Genomic DNA, 20,644 nt, shown 5'->3' with positions numbered 1-20,644 from the left:
TCCCGAATATACCCTATGAATTCTTGCTTGTGTTTACCTCTGCCAATTTGATTTTCCCAATCTACGTGAAGATTTAAGTCACCTGTGATTAATGTACTGCCTTTTTACATGCCCTCATTATCTCCTGATTTATTCTGTCCTACAGTATAGCTACTGTCAGGGCCCTATAGACTAGCCCCACCAGTGTCGTCTTCCCCTTGTTATCTCTTATCTCCGCCCAAGTGGATCCTACATCTTCCAAGATCCTTCCTTGCTATCGTACTTATTCCATCTCGTAATAACAAAGCTACCCCACCACCCTTTGGTCTTGCCTGTCCTTTTGAAAAGTCACATACCCCTGAGTATTTAGTTCCCAGCTTTGATCTCCTTGTAACCATATCTCTCTATTGTCTATAAGATCATACCCTTTAACCTCTATTTGTGCCGTTAATTCATTTATTTTGTTCCGAATGCTACGTGCATTAAGTAAAGGGCTATTAATTTTACTGTAACCTGATTCTGGTTGCTGCCTCTCCTGCCTCAAATTGTCTTTTTCCTTATGACTGTCCATTTGTCTTTTTTTCATTTTTCTGTTGCTCCTCGCCCCCACCCCCAACCCACACCTGCCACCAACCCTTCCCTTTCATATGGTAGATAATGTGACCAAGAAGGGGGTTGAGTAATGCAGGCCACATTTTTCAATGATGGCTGCATTGTAGGCCCTTCGAAGGGTCATACGGACTCAAAACGTCAACTATATTCCTCTCCGCAGATGCTGTCAGACCTGCTGAGTTTTTCCAGGTATTTTTGTTTTTGTTCTAGATTTCCAGCATCCGTAGTATTTTGCTTTTATCTTATCGAATTAATGATGGTGGGGAGAAGCAGGAAAAAAGTTTGTGAATATTTAGCAAGATGGGTGAAGACACAATTGATTAAAACCAGGGCTAGTTTTTTCCCCTACTTTTCCTGAACAAAAGAAAAATTGCCATCTGTCGTGACCCATGCTTCTCAAGTTTATGTGCATGAGTGAACCTACTGTAGACAATAAAGGAATGGAGATGGATTAAGTACGTTCTTGAAACCACTGGTTTTTAAAAAAAGTGTTAACTTTGCTTTAGGATTTCTGTAGTTCTAAGTTACCTACACAGAAGTACAAAGTGAAGTTGAGGTACGAGTAGAAGCTAGATCTCTCAGAAGCCTCATCTGTAACTCCTTTACCCTCCCCTTGCCTTTTAAAAGGTCCATGTGAATGAGCAGTAGTTTCTGGTTTAATGTATTTTTCCCAAGCCATTTTTGGCTTGTACTTATACAATCAAGTTTAAAATGCGAAATGACAGTTGTGTAAGTGATTCAGAAAAAACTATGATGTCTAACTCTCACTGCTTTTGAATAATAATGAAATGATGTTGACTTGGGTATGATTAAGCTTATATATCTCTCACGTGATCCATTTTCGTACAGTTGGCAACCAGTGAATTAGGAGTGGTCACTGTTTTTGCAGGAAAACATGACGTCTATTTTTTTGTGCACCAAAGACTTGAATGTATTGAAGAATGACTGCCCAATGCACTGGGGGAACTTCCTTTTTTAAATCATGTCTTGGATCTTCTACATTCACTTGAACAGGCAACTGATTCCTCTATTTAATACTCATTCAAAAAAACAGTGGCCTGTGTTTTACTTTGATGACAGCGAAACTGTCAACATTCACTGTTATTGCTCCAGTGAAACTGACAGCAACTTTGGGCGTCCCCACCTGTGCAAAATAACATGGAAACTCCAAAGTTTCTGTACTCCAGAGGGTGTGGTGCTGAGGAACCCAGAGTACAATTCTGAAGCAACCAGTGAATTGGTGAAAACTTCCTCTTTAATGCTGTTAGTTTTGCTAGAAAGACATTTGAAAAACTTATAGGTTTTGTTGAATGAGGTGTAACTGAATTTAAGTGTAGTAAGTTTAAAATTACTTCTAAGTGTCCTCACTGGCCCTGAAAAGCTGATTTATACTTGTAGAATGTTTAGTTTCTCCATTATAAATTATTTTAAAGGTCTGAAATTTTACAAATTTTATTCATCCTTATTTTGGTTTTTATCTTAATCCAATCCTTTATTTTGATATCTGCAAATATAAAATAACACTAAAGAGATGCATTGATTTAATTTCCTAGTTTGCTGTCTGTGAGCATACTTGTGTGTGGCCACTTGCCTTGCTTGCAGACTGGGTGCCTGGAGATAACCTTGACATGGTCCCAGATTTAAACTGCCATTGGGAAAGGGGATCCCTGTGCCACAGAGCTCACTTTCAGCACCTCTGAAGTCACAGGCCAGCACCACTCACTGCAAAACCCAATCCAACAACTCCAATAATGTAGCACTCCCTCAGTAAAGTTCCAGCTAGAACAGGTGCCCGAGTATGGCAGCAGAGCTTGAGCTAATATTTCTGACTCTAAGATTGGTGAACCAAATTGATACTCATTCATTTAGTTAAGCCTGTCCAATCCAACCTTGGTCTTAATTTTTCTTGGCAGATACTTTCCAACAGTGATTATGCTGCATGGAGTATTAAACTGTGAATTGTTTACTTCATTTTAAGAATGTGTGTACTAATGCTTCAGACAACTTTTCTTTGATACTATTTCCTTTTTTTTCTTAATCTCTCTTTTTCCAATCAATGTTTAAAAAAAAACTTTACTACGGTTTTCTAAATTCTTCATAAGATTCTGTGACAAAGTAAGGCTTTCTAACGGCATGGAAGCAGGTCATTCAGCCTGTCAAGTCCGTGCGGCTTTCTGCAAGAGCAACTTAACATCAACAATGGTTCCTTAGTGGCATTTGTTTTACTGCTTTGTAAAAAACATGTGACTTAATCTAATTATTAATGAGTTCTTGTAAATTTTTGTGACTTAATCTAATTATTAATGAGCTCTTGTCAATTTCCTACGTCAGAAGTATATTCTTGCTAATGAAAATATGTTTGTTATTATCAATTCAAAGCCTGAGCAGCCTTTGACCATAAAGCTTTATCTTTCTGATGAGAGGTTGGGACAGATTTGCAGTTTCTATTGGTTAGTGAACTCCTGTTTTACTTTTCAAGCTGGCAACTAAACAAAAATTGATCAGTCAATGTACTTTGTAATAGCGCGTCTGGTAAACTTCGATTCCTTGAATGTTGGCTGTTTTCCTGTGAGCACTGACTATTGGAAAACATTTAAAATAAACTAGGGTTTTGAAGTTTTATGGAGGGGAAATACTCTTTTTTAAAATGTATTCATACAAAGAGGATTTTGATTCTTCAGGAGAAATTAGCAGTGAAAGTGAAGATAACAGCTTTGGAAAATCCTGGCTCTGGGTGAGTTTGTGAAGCTTGTGTAACTACTAAACAGTGTTTAGTGGGGAAGGGGGGAGGATCTGTGACCTTTTTTCTTTCATAACTTAATGTCCTTGCTGTTTGGTTTATTTTTAAAAGCTCGGGAAGTCTTTGTGGCATACATTGGAGTATAGAATGACACAATGTACATGAGCACAGCCTGAGAATTTTAAAATAGCTATATTATGATATACATTGGTGCAGTTACGTAACACAGGAAATAGACCGTTCAGTTCCTCAAGCCAGTTCTGCCTTAAATCAGATCATGGTTGATCAGTACCTCCACCCTATTTTCCTGTGTTTACTCCATGTCCCTTGATGCTCTTTTTCAACAGAATCTGAATTCCAGTCTTGTAAGTTTTATTTGACCTAGTATCCTTTCAGGGAAAGAGTTGTACATCTTACTAGGATTGGCATGAAAAAGTGCTTCCTGATCTGATTTTAGGATTATGCTCCTTCTGCATTCTTTCTCCTGTATTTACTCTATCTATTTCCTTTATCATTTTTGAACACCTGCAATTAGCTCACTCCTCAGCCATCTAAACTTGGGAATTTATTCCAAATTTGTGTCCAACAGTCATATTTTAACCTTTAAATCCCTGATGTAATTCTGGTAAACCTCTTCTGTACCACCTTTCCTCTTCTAAACCAACTTCGATGTTCAAAACTGAATGTAGTACTCCAGATGGGGTAAAAGACTCTGTACAACTGAAGAATTACTCCCACCACCATCCCCTCCTGACATACCTTTTGCCTTTGTGATTACTTTTTGTAGCTGTGCGCTAGTTTCTAGCAATTTGTGTACATGTATATTTAAATCCCTTTGTTCTTCCACAGTTTCTTACCTCTTACCATTAAGAAAATATTCTAATTTGTCTTGGATCTGAAATGCACTGGTTTAGCCATTCCTTGCTAGATCTGACTGGACCACAAAGCCCTTCTACATTGCACTCCTCTATCCTACCAGAGTTTGGCAGATGCACTTGATCTGTCTATCCCTTTTTGGAACTTTATGCTTCCACCTACTGAAGCATTCGCAGAAAAGAGATAATTATTTGGAAACCATAATTACAGTATCATTCTATTGAATTAATCTCTTAACTGATAATCATAGACATTTTGATTAAAGGAAGCCAAAAACCACGTTTTTATGAATTGGAATATGCCTTACTTAGAATTTCACAGATATTGGTTCACACTCATCATTTCTGTTCTGAAATCAGTTTGCTAGTATTTGCAGCTATGTATTGGGTTATTGACACAATAACTATCGACTTGGAAGATACTGTGCAATAAGCAAAGACGATCATCACTATTGAACAATAGTGAACCATGATCATGAAGGTTTCAGGTGTTGTGGGATGAGGGTGGTAAGTTGGGGCCAATTGAGACCGTATTCAATACAAGATTTTATAAGTGCAAGTGACAGCCATTTTACCTAATTTTTATACCCAAGGATTTTATTGAATATCATTTGCATGAATATTAGCATTTTGGGCGTTGCTGCACAGCTATTTTTCTGATTAAATCACAGAACAAGAAAGGAATGAATGGATTTCTGTCTTTTGAGACAGGGGCTGTTTTTATTTATAACGCAGCTGCTGCTTTATCTGATCTACTAGTGGTATCTCAGTAGCTAGTAATGTTGGTTTTCTGGAACTCTTAAGGCCAGGAAAGCTGGGGTCACCTACCCTGTATTTTAGCTGGACTGTTATTTCCTCATGGTTGCCAGCAGCAATAAATTGTCATTCGTCTGGATCAGTTGGTAATATCCACTGTGCAGGCAGAAAACAGGAATAAATCAAGCAGATATGGTGGTCGGCTGGTTTAGCTATTCATTGCCATGTCTGGCTGGAACACACCAAAGCACTGCTCTCATTTACTATTTACCACTTACTATTCCAGGATCATCCTGGAATGCAAAAATAACCCCCCACTTCTTTTCCCCCACTGCGCTCTGCCCCACTGTCTTCTCCACCCTTGCTTCAAGCAAGAAGTGAAGGAGTTCTCGAGCTTTCTGAGATTATATTGTCCAATCAGCTGCTTCTGCCACTTTTCTCCCTTTCCCTAACCCAAGCCACACTTCCTTTAAGACTTCCCTGACCCTAATCCTGAAGTGACAGATTTTCTTGGATCTCCCGTCATGCTTGTTCAGAGCTCCTCTTGCCCATGATGCTTGTTTCTTGCACCCTTGACCCCTATTTTCATTGAACAGCTGACTACCCAATTTCCCTACCTGGCTTCCATGTTAGAACATAAAAAAGAACATGAAAAAATAGCAAGAGCAGACCAGCCTTCGATATGATCATAGGTAATCTGTCTCAACCCCACCTCCCTGCCCTGTCCCCATATCCTGTCATTCTGAGAGACCAAAAAATCTCCCCCAGCCTTGAATATCCTCTGATGGAGCATCCACATCCCTTTTAGAGTGGAAAATTCCGAAGATTCGCAACACTGAAGAAATTTCTTTTTATCTGAGCCCGAAATGATTACACTCCTTATCCTGAAGCTGCCCCCTGCACAACCCCCCCCCCCCCCTCCCCCAAACTAACTGCAGTGTTGTAGATTCCCCAGCCTTTTGTGATGAACCAGCCTCTGAATCCTTCAACTGTATTTGAATAAACACAAAGCTCTAACTTCACAGGATGTGGTTATTTAAGTTTCATAAATTACTGTGGCTTGCTATAAAGCTTACACTCTTTAAAGGACATTTTTCATTCAGATATACATAAATGTTATGTGGTTTGCAACAAATTAATTTTAGCTAGCTTTTAATTGAATGCAAATAGCCATGATTTTCCATTCTTGGGTCTTGCATGACAAACTGGCTTATTGCATCTTAAACCACTTCAATGTTTGTGTAAGATGCTTCCTCCTTTTCTTCAAAAAAAAAAATACCATGTGCAAAAGATTTGCCTTTTGCTTTGGAATATTTGATTTTTTTTTATTATTTGGAAACTTCTCACTATGTACAGGGGCAGCAGTAGTTTACTTAAAACTTGTGTTTGTTCCTACGTGAAGTGCTACAACCATCTAGAGTGTATGGAATTTGACCTGTCTGACTTTCTTATGAACTACTTTTTATAAAGGTGCACTTTTAATATAAGTCTCGTGAGACCAATGTATTCCTATATTTCCACTGCTAAATCTGGCCCCATTATTCTTGTAGCAAGCTCTCAGATCCACAAAATAACCTGGGAGCTGGATTTGGTGTACTTGTTGGGAGCTAGCTCAGAAACAATTGGGATTAAACAGAACTATTTATAAAAGCAACTAAAATTTATTTGTTGTTGTATGTAAGCAATTTTTTTTAGCTCTGCAGTGTCCTTTTGTTTTTTAACCCTCTTTCTCGCCCTGCCCTGGCCACCCAAGAAGTTAAATAACCTCAGATAAGCTGCTGACACTCATTATGTTGGCTGAAATATGAGGTGGTCATTTGAATAAGGTTGGTATTAGGAATCCAAGGAGTCTTATTGCAACAAGTTGTTGATGCCTTCAGGGAGGCAGTAAAACTCAGCAGAAAAAGTATACATTTTAAAGCACTTGTTTTGGGTTTTAAATGTTAGCAGTAATTTTTCTGTTCTGTAACCCTTTTCATAGGAAAACCAGCTCGCCAGTTTTTAATCTGTGTTCCAATGTGCACTTTGTGTATTGGCGACTTTGTTAATGGCTGATTTGCTTTAATGTATGATCTCTGAATCTCCCAGTGATTGGTTTTGGAAGTTGTTTTTCTTTAAAGTACATTCACCTGGCATTGAACTTTACTTGTGAAGAGGCTGAATGTTTTTTCCCTGGCCCCTCTAATTTGTGTTATCTTGGGTGTGCCTGGTTCATTGAGACTTTTTCAGAATATTTGTTACAAGGTCTGTTGCCTTCCATACAGGTTCCCAAAGTCAGGCTTTTGTACATAGTGTGATTTTCTGATCTACTTATTAATTGACTGACCTCAACAAAACTAAATAACAATTTCAGTTGAGCAGACTGTTAAAGTAGAAAATATGCAATTACATATATACATGCTTTACTTACAAACTAAAACCTACAATGTTACATAGAAAAATATTAAAGATAATGGAATTTGTGAGAGTTACAAATTGTAATAAAACTGATTAGATGGGAGGAAATGGATGGCAGGAGTTATAGGCAACATGAGTCAAGGTTCGCAATGTGTCCTCGAGGCCTGAAATTAATGCCTGCCATGGGCAGATTGTCTTATGAGAAAAGGCTGGTCAGGCTAAGCTTGTATCTGGCAGCATCGGCGGAGAAGAAAAGAGTTGACGTTTCTTTTCTTTTCTTTTTCTTCTCTTCTCCGCTGATGCTGCCAGACCTGTTGAGTTTTTCCAGGTAATTCTGTTTTTGTTTTGGATTTCCAGCATCCGCAGTTTTTTTGTTTTTAAGCTTGTATCTGTCTTAGTTCAGAAGAGTAAGAAGCAACTTGATTGAAACACGCACAATCATGAGGGGTCTTGACAGGGTTAATATGGGAAGGATGCTTCCTCTTGTGGGAGAATCTAAACTCGAGGGTCACTGTTTTAAAATAAGGGGTCACCCATTTAGGACAGAGATAAGGAAAAATTTATTCTCGGGGTTGAGACTTTTGGAATTCTCTTCCTCAAAAGGTTTGCACAGAGTCCTTGAATATCCTTAAGGACTCTTGAGCCAAGGAGGGGTGAACGGTTATTGGGGGTAGGCAGGAATGAGAGAGAATCTGATCAGCCATGATCTTATTGAATGGCAGAGCACACTTGAGGGGTTGAGTGGCCTACTCCTAATTTGTATGTACTTATGTTCACTCTATACATTAATGCTTTCAATGTAGGGCTAGACGGTTGTCCAAATTTACAGACAATTTGCACACATTAGAAGGGAGAGTTAATTTTTAACTTGTGTGGGACCAGTGGGATAATTAGAGGATCTTGGCTGTGTAAGCATTGGGATGGAGCTTTCAAGGTGGGAGTGCTGGAATGGTAATGGAGGGATTGGCTGTAGTTTTGGAAAGTTTGAGTTGAAATGAATAACGCACATTAAAGCCATCTATAGTCCCAAATAGGTGAATATTAACCAAATAAGCATAAATGCATAGATTATATTGTATTCACTTCCATTGTCCCTTTTTAATTGTATTATCAGAATCCACATGATTCATCTACTTTGCATTGTACTATTGAGAGAGAAAATCCTCTATCTGAAACATTCTTTTAAACTTTGGAACTGTTTTTTTAAACTTTAGTCAACTTAGTCATTCCAAGTCGCATGCCAAGTCACACACCATCCTGGCTTGGAACTATATCTCTGTTTTTTCAGTCACTGGATGAAAATCCTGGAACTCCCTCCCTAACAGCACAATGGATGTACCCGCACCAGATAGACCGCAGCAGTTCAAGGAGGCAACTCACCACCACCTTCTCGAGGACAATTAAAGATGAGCCAGCAGCGCCCTCATCCCTATCACGGTTATTGCGAGAAAATTTTCACACTTCCCTAAAGAGTGTAAAAATAAAACTCAAAATCCATAACAAAGTATCTTTTATTTTGCCAGGAGAATTGCAACTAAATAAGAATCCTTCACGGTAAAGCCTAAAATGTATTAATATAAAGGTTACATGTAATAAACCAAAGCTCATTGTGTTCATAAAATTCACCTCCTGCTCTTTCAGCCCTATTCCTACCAAAATTCTGACCGCCCCACTTCCTTGTTTGGTCCTCCATGTTGACTGATATTGCAAAGGGTTTCCTCCTTCAAATCTGTCGTTCTCTCACCTTCCCCAAAAAACCACCTGTGTCTTTGCAATCTTCTGCCCCATCACTAACCTCCCTTTAGGTTTTTGAATGTATTGTTGCCTGCCAAATCTGCATCCATCTTGCCTAGAACTCCAGTTTCCCACCAAGCCACAGCACTGAAATGGCCCTTTTTTTGAAGTCAAAAATGACACTCTGACTGTGATTATGGTTAAACTATCCCTCCTCATCCATCTGCATCTGTTTGCAGCCTGACATGGTTAACGACGCCATCCTCCTTCAAAGCCTCTGCTCTGCAGTGACTTCTCTTCTTTGTACCACGTCAATACCTTAAGAGTCTCCCTCCTATTTCTCATCTGTGTGCTGGCACTCATCTGTAAAAGGATGTTGGATTCTACATGTACGCTGAATATACCCAACTCTACACTCTCCATTACCTTTCCCAACTCCTACACATTTTCTGGTTTGTGATGCCATTGTCTGACACCAGTACTGGACAAGCTGTGGTTTCCTCCAGCTAAATGTTGGGAAGGCTGAAACCATTGACTTCAGGTCTATCCATAAACTAGATTCTCGAGCTCCCTACTCCATCCCTTTCTTTGGCCACTGATTCAAAAATTAAATTCAGAAGTTTGCAACCTTAGTGTCGTATTTGATCTTGAAATCAACTTCTGACCCAATATCTACTTCACCACCAAGGCCACCGACTTCCACCTCGATAACATCTCCTATCTTAGCTTATCTGCTGCTGAAGCTCTCACCCATGTCTCTAGACTCAAATATTCTAAAGCTCTCCTGGACGGTCTCCCATCTGTCATCCTCCATAAACTTGAGTTAATCTAAAATGGCTTCTCGAATTCTAACTTGCACCAAGTCCTGTTCAACCATGTGCTCACCCTGTTCTCACTGACCTATGTTTTACCCCAGTCCAGCATTGCCTCAGTTTTAAAACACTCATCCTTGTTTTCAAATACTTATCCTTATCTTTAGCTTCCTCTGGCCCTGTAACACTCAAGATCCTCCAATTCTAGCCTCTTTGGCATCCAACAATATTCATTGCTCCAAAATTGGCAACTATGCCTTCAGCAACCTGGGGCTTAATCTCTGAAGTTCTCTCCCTAAGACTACCTCCTTTCAACACACGGCTTAAAACTTGCCTCTTTGGCTTGTCTTAATATCTCGTACATACAAACAAACCTACGAACTAGGAGTGGGCCACTTGGCCCTTCAAGCCTGCTCCATCATTCGATAAAATCATGCCTGCTCTGATTGTAACCTCCCACCTACCCCCGATAAACATTCACCCCCTTGTTAAGCAAGAATCTATTTAACCCTGCCTTCAAAAATATTCAATGACCCTGCTTCCACTGCCTTTTGAGGGAAAGAATTCCAAAGACACACGACCCTCAGAGAAAATTTCTCCTCATCCCTGTCTTAAATGAGTGACCCATTATTTTTAAACAGTGAACCCTAGTTCTAGATTCTCCCACAGGAGGAAACATCCTCTCCACATCCACCCTGTCAAGTCCCCTCAGGAACTTATGTTTAATCAAGTCACCTCTTACTCTTCTAATCTCCAGTGGATACAAGCCTAATCTGTTCAACCTTCCCTTATAAGACAACCCATCCATTCCTGCTATTAGCCTAGTAAACATGCTCTGAACTGCTAACACCTTTACATCTTTCCTTTAAATAAGGAGACCAATACTGTGCACGGTACTCCAGATGTGGCCTCACCAATGTCCTGTAAACTGAAGCATAACCTCTTTACATTTGTATTCAATTCCCCTTGCAATAAATGATAACATTCTATTAGCTTTCCTAATTGCTTGCTGTACCTGCATACCAACCTTTAGTGATTCATGCACAAGGGCACCCATAGCTCTCTGAATATCAGAGCTCTGCAATCTTTCACCATTTAGATAATATGCTTCTCTTTTATTCTTCCTGCCAAAATGGACAATTTCACATTTGCCCACATTATATTCCATTTGTCTGGTCTTTTCCCACTCACTTAACCTATCTATATCACTTTGTCGGCTGCTCACAACTTTCTTTCCTACCTATCTTTGTGTCGTCAGCAAATTTAGCACAAACACCTTCAGTCTCTCATCCAAGTCATTTATATAAATTATAAGAAGTTGAGGCCCCAGCACCGATTCCTGTGGCACACCACTCATCACATATACTCCTGCAAATCAGAAAAAGACCCATTTATGGCTACCCTCTGTTTCCTATTAGCTAGCTAATCTTCTATCCATGCCAAAAATTACCACGTACATCATGAGCTTTTATTTTCTGTAAAACCTTTGATGTGGCACTTTATCAAATGCCTTCTGGAAATCCAACTATAGTACATCTGCCAGTTCCCCTTTTTCCACAGCACATGTGACTCCTTTAAAGAACTCCAATAAGTTGGTTAAGTTTTTCTAAGTGTCCTGCTTTAACATCTTTATCACTTTCCTTATGACGGATGTTAGGCAAACTGGCTTGAAGCTTCCTGCTTTGTCTGTCTCCCATTTTGAATAATGGAGTTACATTTGCTATTTTCCAATCTATTGGAGCCTTCCCCCGAATCTAGGGAATTTTGGAAAATTAAAACCAACGCATCAACTATTTCACTAGCCACTACTTCCAAGACCCTAGGATGGAGTCCATTCGGACCTGGAGATTTGTCAGCCCTAAGCTTCCATACCACTTCCCTGATCGTAATTTTCCCGAGTTCTTCCCTCCATTCCATTTCCTGATTAATGGCTTTTTCTGGGATGTTATTCATATCCTCTGTAGTGAAGACCAATGCAAAATACCTGTTCAATTCATCTGCTGTCTCCTTCCTTTCCATTGTTAATTCCCCAGACTTTATATAAGTCTTTATTTTCTAGCTAGCTTTTTCTCCTACTCTAAATTTTCCCCCTTATTAATCTTTTTGTCATTACTTGCTGTTCTTTATATTCTGCCCAATCTCCTGACCTGCCACCTATCTTTGCGCAATGATATGCTTTCTAAGTTGGATGCTGTCTTTAACTGTTATAGTTAACCACCAGTGGTGGGTTCTCCCCTTAGAAGTTTTCTTATTGGAATGTATCTATTCTGTGTATTCTGTAATATTTCCTTTAAAAATCTGCCTAAATATCTCTATGCACCTATCCCTTAACCTCATTTGCCAGTTCACTTTAGCTAGCTCTGTTTTCATGGCCTCGTAATTGCCCTTATTTAAGTTTAAAATTGCTAGCCCTGGGCCCAATTCTCTCCCTCAAATTGAATGTAAAATTCAATAATATGATCGCTGCTACCTAAGGTGGCTTGTGTCAAATTTTGTTTAGTAATGCTCCTCTGTAAAATCTTGGGCTGTTTTGGTATGATAAAGATGCAATATAAATGCAGGTTGTTATTGACATTTTGTTAAAACATGCATAAGGCTTATATCTTCCTTGGTAAAGCATTTGACATGACCTATACCCAGTACAGGTCTAAATGTTTAAAGTAAAATTATCTCTACCAGCAAAAGCTGTTTTGTATTTGGCTGTTCAAACTGGTAGCTGCAGTAAGAGTTCCAGCCAGCACTACATTACTGCCTGATACCTCACCTATCTCGGGTTCAGATTCTCCTGATCAAAAGAAAGCTCTTGAACCTACTAGCATTCGTCTGGGCAGCTCTGCTGATAGTTTAATTTTGCATATGGTGTGAGATGGCCTCAATCAGGTGTCCTCACTTTGGGAAGATGGTAACAAAGTCCTGTCAGTGTGGGACTGGGTGATCTTAAATTGTGGGGCCAGTGGGAGAATTAGTGGATCCTCAATGTGGAAGTTTTGGGAAGAATGCTCTGAGTTGGGAACCAATGATGTGGCCTGAAAATGTAGAAGTAGTCGAGGGGTGTGACAGTAATGGGATGGAAATTTCAGTTGGGGCTGTGCTGGGAGGTTAGCGCAGGTTAATTGATGTAGTTTTAGGATATTGGGAGAAAGAAGGTGGTCCTGTGGGATCATGAGGGTGTGGGAGAATTGGGACTGACAGATGGATTTATCAGTTATGGCACCATGGGTTGAAGAAAGTCATAGAATCGGACAGTGCAGAAGGAGAAATAAAAACTCAGGTCTGGCAACATCTGTGGAGGGAGAAAAAGTTAACTTTGAGTTCAATATGACTGTTCTATGGAACAGAAGGAGACCTTTTTTCTAAGAACATAAATAGGAGCTGGAGTAGGTCATTTTGCCTTCCAAGCATGCATTGCCATTTGATAAGATCAAGGCTGATCATCTACCTCAACTCCACCTTAGTGAACAATTCCCACATTCCTTAATTCCCTTAGTATCCAAAAATCTATCTCTAAATATATTGAATAAACTCAACTACTAAGAATCGACAGTTCTAGGGTAGAGTGTTCCAAAGATACTCGACCCTTTGAGTGCAGTAATTTCTTTTCATCTCTGTCCTAAATGGTCGACCCCTTATTCTGAGATTCTGACCTGTATTCTAGATTCCCCGGCCAGTGGAAACATTTTCTCAGCATCTACCCTTGCAGCCCCTTTTAAATAATAAAAACAAATTGATAGAAAAACTCAGCAGGTCTTGCTGCAACTGTGGAGAGAGAAACCGAGTTAATGTTTTGAGTCCAGTATGACTACACTTTGGAACTCAAGCATCTGCAGTATTTCGCTTTTATTTTAACCTCAATTGAGAACACTACTCCAGTTCAGATCTAACCAGCAATTTATAAAATGCTTAGCATATACTCCTTTCTGCCTCTATTTATAAAGTCATGGGCCATGTGTGTTTCTTTTAACAGCCTTATTAACTTACACAAACCTTTGAAGGTAGTGGAATGTGTGATTCTGGGGTATGTCTGTTCTAGTTTCCTCTTTATAAATGAAATGCACAATTTTATTGCCTCAGCTCATTCTTCTCAAAATTCATCACTTCTTTACGTTAAGTTTAAATCTGTCAAGTGCCTATCTGTTTCACCATGCCTTTGTAGTCTGAAATCTGCTCTTGTCACCACTGTATTTATTAAGTGAAGTCCTGGGGTTCTGGAGCACAGGAGAAATGGAGGATTGAATATCAGAAGATGAAGCTGTCCCTTTGAATTAAATTTCTAAACTGCCATTTTTTAAAACTATAATATCCAAATTGAATTTAAAAAAACATACTGAAGCAGTAAAACAAGTTTCTAGCTTTAAACTGTCAACAACTAAAGAGTAAGAAGTAAACTATTTTGGCTGTTGGAACCTGATATAGGTGGGGGGGGCGGGGGGGCATAAGATTGGATGGAAGGAAGTTGATGTGCTCTTCTGAATATTATTTAAATTTCTTAGATCACTCACTCCATGGCCATGCTGCTCCTGATTTCTAACCTCCTCCAATCCTGCAGCCCCAGGATCTCTCTGGCCCCTTGTGTACCTTCCACTCCATTCGCCTATCATTATTATCACATACCTTCAAACATTTAGGCCTTGAGTTTTGGAATTCCCTCCCAGCACTCCTCTACCCATTGTTCCTCTAAAAAACCTGCCTCTTTGACTAATCATTTAGTTATTTGCCTGAATATCTCCTCCTTTATCTTGGTCTGATTAAACTGTTTGATCATGCTCCCGTGATGTTTTAAAATGTTAAAGGTGCCATATAAATGCAAGTTGTTGACTTTCTTCAAATTGGCATTGAATGAAATGGGGCTTTTTAAGTGAGGAAAGTATTGTTGTCCATCCTAAACCAGTCTACATGCACCTCCTGATCAAAGTTCACTGGATACTAATAAAGTGCAGGAACCTAGAAGTGCATTTCTTCTCCTTTGGCTCAGGTTTGTTTGAGACTTATCATGGTACCTCATGTTTGATCTGACTTACATCAACTAACTTCTAAAAGAGTAGGGACAAACCTGGAACCTTTCTATTGCTCAGTATCACACTGGGCATGGGTAAAAGCAGGGATGGCAGTAGATGTCTCTGTCTCTCCCTTACTTCAGTTTCTAATACAACCTGATTTGCCATGAATTAAATTTTCCAGCTCATACTTCCAGCTTGAATAACCATTGCACAATTTTTCAATCTGACCGATTTAAGGAGATAGTTTCTTGCTATGTTAATGCAGGTTCCAGATCCCCAGTAGAGGGCGCTGCATTAAAAAGACATTCTAACCACCGTAAGTGCCAATCAAAATCCCATGCAAGGCCTGTAGGCAAGTGTGATGAACCACTGGTGCCATTTGTTTACTTGTCACTGAGGTCAAAGTCCAGCCCAATGCCCTGCTGGTTTCAGCTTTCAGTTTTCATTTATGCAATTTCAAAGACAACAAAAAACAAAACACCGTTGTTAATGAACCTTGATAATTTAAACATAAAACATTTAAAATTGAACTCTTCAGTTGTATCCTTGGTTAGCGCTATTGCCACACAGCTCCAGGGACTCAGGTTCAATTCTGAGTGGAGTTTGTACATTCTCCCCACGTCTGTGTGGGTTTCCTCCCACCAAATGTAGCGACCTGCTGGGGGGGGGGGGGGGGGGGGGGGGGGGGGGGGGGGGGGGGGGGGGGGGGGGGGGGGGGGTGTGTGTGTGTGTGTGTGTGTGTGTGTGTGTGTGTGTGTGTGTGTGTGTGTGTGTGTGTGTGTGTGTGTGTGTGTGTGTGTGTGTGTGTGTGTGTGTGTGTGTGTGTGTGTGTGTGTGTGTGTGTGTGTGTGTGTGTGTGTGTGTGTGTGTGTGTGTGTGTGTGTGTGTGTGTGTGTGTGTGTCTTATGTGTGTGTGTGTCTTATGTGTGTGTGTGTGTGTGTGTGTCTTATGTGTGTGTGTGTGTGTGTGTGTGTGTGTGTTATCCTTTACAACTTCCTGTCATTCCCTGTACTTACAACAGCACCAATTCAAGTTGCTAAATGCTTTCACGAATACGAAAATGAAACTAAACACCAATGATACACCAATGTTAATCCCCATTTGTTTGTACTTTGGTTTTGCTTCAACAAACTGCTGTCATTTACCCATGCTACTCCCAATGGCATAGCTTGACTTAACCAGCTGGAAGATATTTAATGTTAGCATGAATGAGCTCTGAACTCCCTCCCTTTCTGACTTTTATGGTCAAATTGTGTTCTTTGTGTATGGAGTTTAGTGGCAGCATGAAAATTTCCAAAAGGTGATCTGAAGTTTAATAATGAAGTACTTAATACCATTGCTACCTTGCTATTGTTCCAGAATTCTTCCATCTATGAAAGATGGTGTGCATGAAGCAAGCAAATCCATTTCAGATGAGCTATCTTCGTATGTCGCACCATTGCTAATGGCTGGAGAGGTCAATCCTTGAAAGGTGTGTCCTGCCACAAGTGCCACACATGACACTACCAAGTGTTGTTGTGGATTGTTCTCAACATTGGCATCTGTAGCCACTGGTCATCGTGATATTGCATGCCAGTCCACAGGAGGTGTTGCCACTTTCCTCTGTCATCAGCTAGTGACTCCAAGATGTGATGATCAATGCCTAAGGCCTTCATATTGCACTTGCAAGTGGAGCTGTTGGTGTACTACTGAGCTCCTGACTCCAGCTACCTCACCAGACAAAGCCCTTGGCTATGCTACCATATTCCATCCCACCAACATGCCATAGCGAATGAAGCCTCCTCTTGAGTTCTAATAAAATTGGGAGGACTACCACATTTCATGATTTTGTCTTGCAAGGATTTACCCACAATGTGCTGCAGACAGATGGAAATTGTTGAGCTGCTTTTGATAGCTGTAAATCATTGGTGGATCACAATCATACAGCAAGGTGCTGAAAACAGGGTTTATAAACCATCAGCTTGGCATCGAAGCATTTAAAACTGTAACAATCTCAATTATAGTGTTCCACAGATTCTGTTCATATACATTATTGGGGGTAGGTGGGATGCAGATGTCAGGTTACTACCAGTTCAGCCATGATCTTGTTAAAATGTGGAGCAGGCTTGCGGGGGCTGAATGGCCTACTCCTGAATGGCCTGTTCGTATAATTTCTATTTTAATTCAAAATACATGCAAAATATTTGTCCTAATCTGTGATCCCCACAGATTTTCTCATGTAAGGTAGTTTAATTTGCTGACAAGTTTAATTTCTTGTCGTGTGCACAATTATACGTGTGTATAATGTCATTTTTGATTTGCAGAGTAAGGAGTATTTACACCATCTAATAGTTGCTTGGTTAAGCAGCTTATTTCTAACAATGCAAATGCTACAATCAAGCCGTTTCCATTGAACTGAAAGCTGCAATTAATTTTTCTTGTGATTTCTAAAGCTTCAGCTTGTTCAAATTTCTTAGTGTTTACCTGCCTTCTCAAGTCACAGTGCCCCATTCTCCTGATGTCATCAGACTGTGCCCTGCATATAATAATGGCATAAACTGTCTGATTTGAAATATTTGATTTGTCTTTTTGTGTTGAGATGTGAATAAGATAGGAGGCCTATTGACTAAAATTACAGGGATACAAAATGTTGTACAGCTGAGAATTTATCACCCCCTTGAACAAAAGTAAGCAGAGTCAGGCTATTATGCTAGACAACTGACCCATTACTTTAGATTAAACAGGGTATTAATGAGTATTGCTGGGGAAAAAAAAAGACATTTCTTGTCCAAGCTTTTTGTCTCATACTCTTCAGGACAATTCACAAGAAAATGCCAATGTCAGGGGAAACATATTTATGCTGTATGAGAAGAGTGCGCTGATTCGTTGGCAAGTGAACTCTGGTAGAGGTGCTGCCATCGAGAATACACCAGTTGCTTGTGACTGACAGTTAACAGCCAAGCATTGTTTGAAACTTAAACTAGGGAGCATGACTCCAGTCAAGGCATTGCCCTAGAGAATGAACCAGCGAATGGCTGGAACTTTTTTTTTTAGCTGAAACAGGTGTAATGTGTATGTATTTTCTTTCTGTCATAGCTTCCAATACACGCAAATGCACCACACTGAGAGCCCAACAGGCAATTTTAAATTGGTTGTCAGCAGAATTGAGTTGACAAGTGGAAGTGTGTTCCCTTGTTAAGATTTGAGACTTTTTTGCTCTTTCTGAAGACTTTTTAAAAGTGATGAATTTATCTAAATATTTTACAATTGTACTCTTATGTAATGAATTTCTCATAGGAAAATCGACAGCATATATGGTTTACTAATGACACTCGTATTGAGAAATTTGGGGGTTTTCTTGCAGCAAAACAGAAACTTCTAATGACAGAATCCCTGTGACTTCAGAATTTGCTACTGTAAGCATTCCATTTGAAAGAACTGCTGAGGAGGAGCATTAGCTGGATGATTAATTCCACTTTTACAATTCAAAATACTCAATCTAGGGGGAAGGAGAACTGGTGTCTCACTAGTTTCCTCCTTAAATATGTGTACCTGACATGCTAGTACAGCAGGAAGTAGAGTTCTCCAAAAATACAACTGTCATCGTGCAGCAAAGATGGGTCTATGAACCACAACTCGATTGTGGCTTTTTCAGTACGTTTATGTCTGCACTCGGAGCACAACACTAACTTTTCTTTCATTAGTATCTGCTATTATCAAAGCTTGAATGAGGTTAAGAGGTTACTTTAAGTGATAAATTAACTAGGTAAGAGTTGTGCTTTGTCCATGCACACTAATAAAATGAGCAACTGTGAAACATTTCTTTTAATATTGGCATCCTCTGCCATTTTGGATTCCACAATATAACACATGATTTGAAGAAGAGTTCTAGTAATGTGATTTTCCACTGCCATTCCTTCCACTCAGAAGTTAACTGAGGGAAAGCAGATTCGGAAACTATGAAATAGTGAACTGTTACTGCTGCAATTTTACCAGGTGTTTAAATAAGCCACTGCTTCCTTTACTAAATCAGAAGATAACTGAGAACCGGCATCATGTACTCCCCTGCTCCCTTGCAAAAAAAAAATTAAGCGAGCTTTAAAAGTCTCCTCTCTTCACCTTGGATTGTTTGTTTGATTCAGATTGATGTATAGAAGGAGGGTCAGAAAGGTGAACTTGGATGTTTTAAAAATGTACAAAAGACTTGGCAATCAGGGTGATGTTAGGATGTCAGTTTGAGCATGTAAGATATCAATGTTTTATTGTTTGTCAGAATGCTAAGGCTCTATTTATTGCCCATTGCTAGTTGAACTGACAAGTTCAATAGTGCTCTGCTGTCTTGAATTGCTGCAGTTGTACTGATGGTTCTCTCGCTATTCTGTAACTTCCATCAATTTTTTCCCTCTTAATAAAGTGCAGGATCCACTGCAGTAGTCTAGACCATGTTCAATTGGTGTCTGAGTTGGATAACCAGAATTTAGGAGCAAGAAGGGATTTAACAGCATTGGATTTGAACTGGATTTTGCTAGGATGGGTGATGTGCTCCTGAACTTCAACAGAGCAGGGATAGGGAGTGAATCTTAATTGTGGCAGACTGCAGAGAGCAGGTGCTGAGGGTTTATAGTATTGTGGAAGGCCCCGACAGTATGGATTGGGATTGCAGGATTTTCGAGATTGGTCCTAGAGTTTGCCTATAACCTGAATTAGTCCTGTGGTTTCTAGCATTGGGGAATGAAACCCTTAGATTTAGTGGTAAAGGGTACAGCATTCTGAGAGTTGTCACCCTAGAGATTGGCAGCATTGGGGTTACGTGATTTGGTTTGTAAACACTGGGCGGTAAGCACCTGGTGAGAGTTTCAGCGTTCTGACATCTAGGCAGAATCCTGGAATTTGGCAGCTTTGTCAGCTCAGACGTTACTCTGAGAGTTGGATGGGGGGAGGTGGGGTCAGTGTCTGCTGCAAACACGTGCACCTGCCTTGTTGAAAAGTTGAAGTTATCCCCATGCAAGTAAGTGCAGAAATGGCCTGTTGAGATGCATTCTAGGTATTTCTAAGGTTGGACTTGCTTGCAAACAATATTACAAAAAGAACCTTTGAGCAAATTGAGCATAGATTGAATTGCTGAAAGCCAATTTAGGTGGGTTTGATATGAAAACTGTTCTTAAATATTGTGCTTTGCATTAGCAAGGAATAAAATCAAGATTAAAAACAAAAATGTTGCACTAAGTTTTTAATATTTATATTAGGGCCAAGCACCTCAGTTTATAGATTGTGTTATGAGGATGTATTTTTATTTGAGAAAAACATACAACTTCTAGTGCTCTTTCATTCCTGGCTGGATTTTGATAAACTGTAATCTTAAGACAATGGGGCACTGCTGGCCAACCATTATACACAACTTGCAATATATCCAACTGGGATCTAAAGGGAACAGGCACTGAAGTACCCCTCAGGAGTGTGAAAGACCCCATCCCCTGTTGGTGCACGCTGTCACATACACCCCCCCCCCCCACCAAAATCAATTATCTCTCTCTCGGAAGCATTGTGCATGGAGATGGCAGAGTAACTGTTCAGGGAATGTGTGTGACGTATGAATGAGGGTTGCGATTTACCTAGTTTTGTTAAATTTGAGGAGTAGGGTCAATCAACGTATCTTGTTTTCTGAGTTTAAAATCAAAGAACGTATGTGATTAATTCTTTAGAGGGCACGTGCCCTGATTGTATGCTTTCAGATTATAAAGAATTAAAGTGGGAGTCCCGTA

The 20,644-nt window shown here is 39.8% G+C and overlaps 1 protein-coding gene across 2 annotated transcripts in view; it reads left to right on the top strand.

Annotated features, from left to right (window-relative positions):
• The window catches only part of lpin2 (lipin 2), a 101,934-nt gene that overhangs the window by 11,343 nt on the left and 69,947 nt on the right, over positions 1-20,644 (top strand). The gene's annotated exons all lie outside the window — the stretch shown is intronic.

The sequence above is a fragment of the Carcharodon carcharias genome, chromosome 6, assembly GCF_017639515.1.
Source record: "Carcharodon carcharias isolate sCarCar2 chromosome 6, sCarCar2.pri, whole genome shotgun sequence".
NCBI classification, from domain to species: Eukaryota; Metazoa; Chordata; class Chondrichthyes; order Lamniformes; family Lamnidae; genus Carcharodon; species Carcharodon carcharias.
This window is presented reverse-complemented; position numbering and strand designations above follow the sequence as displayed.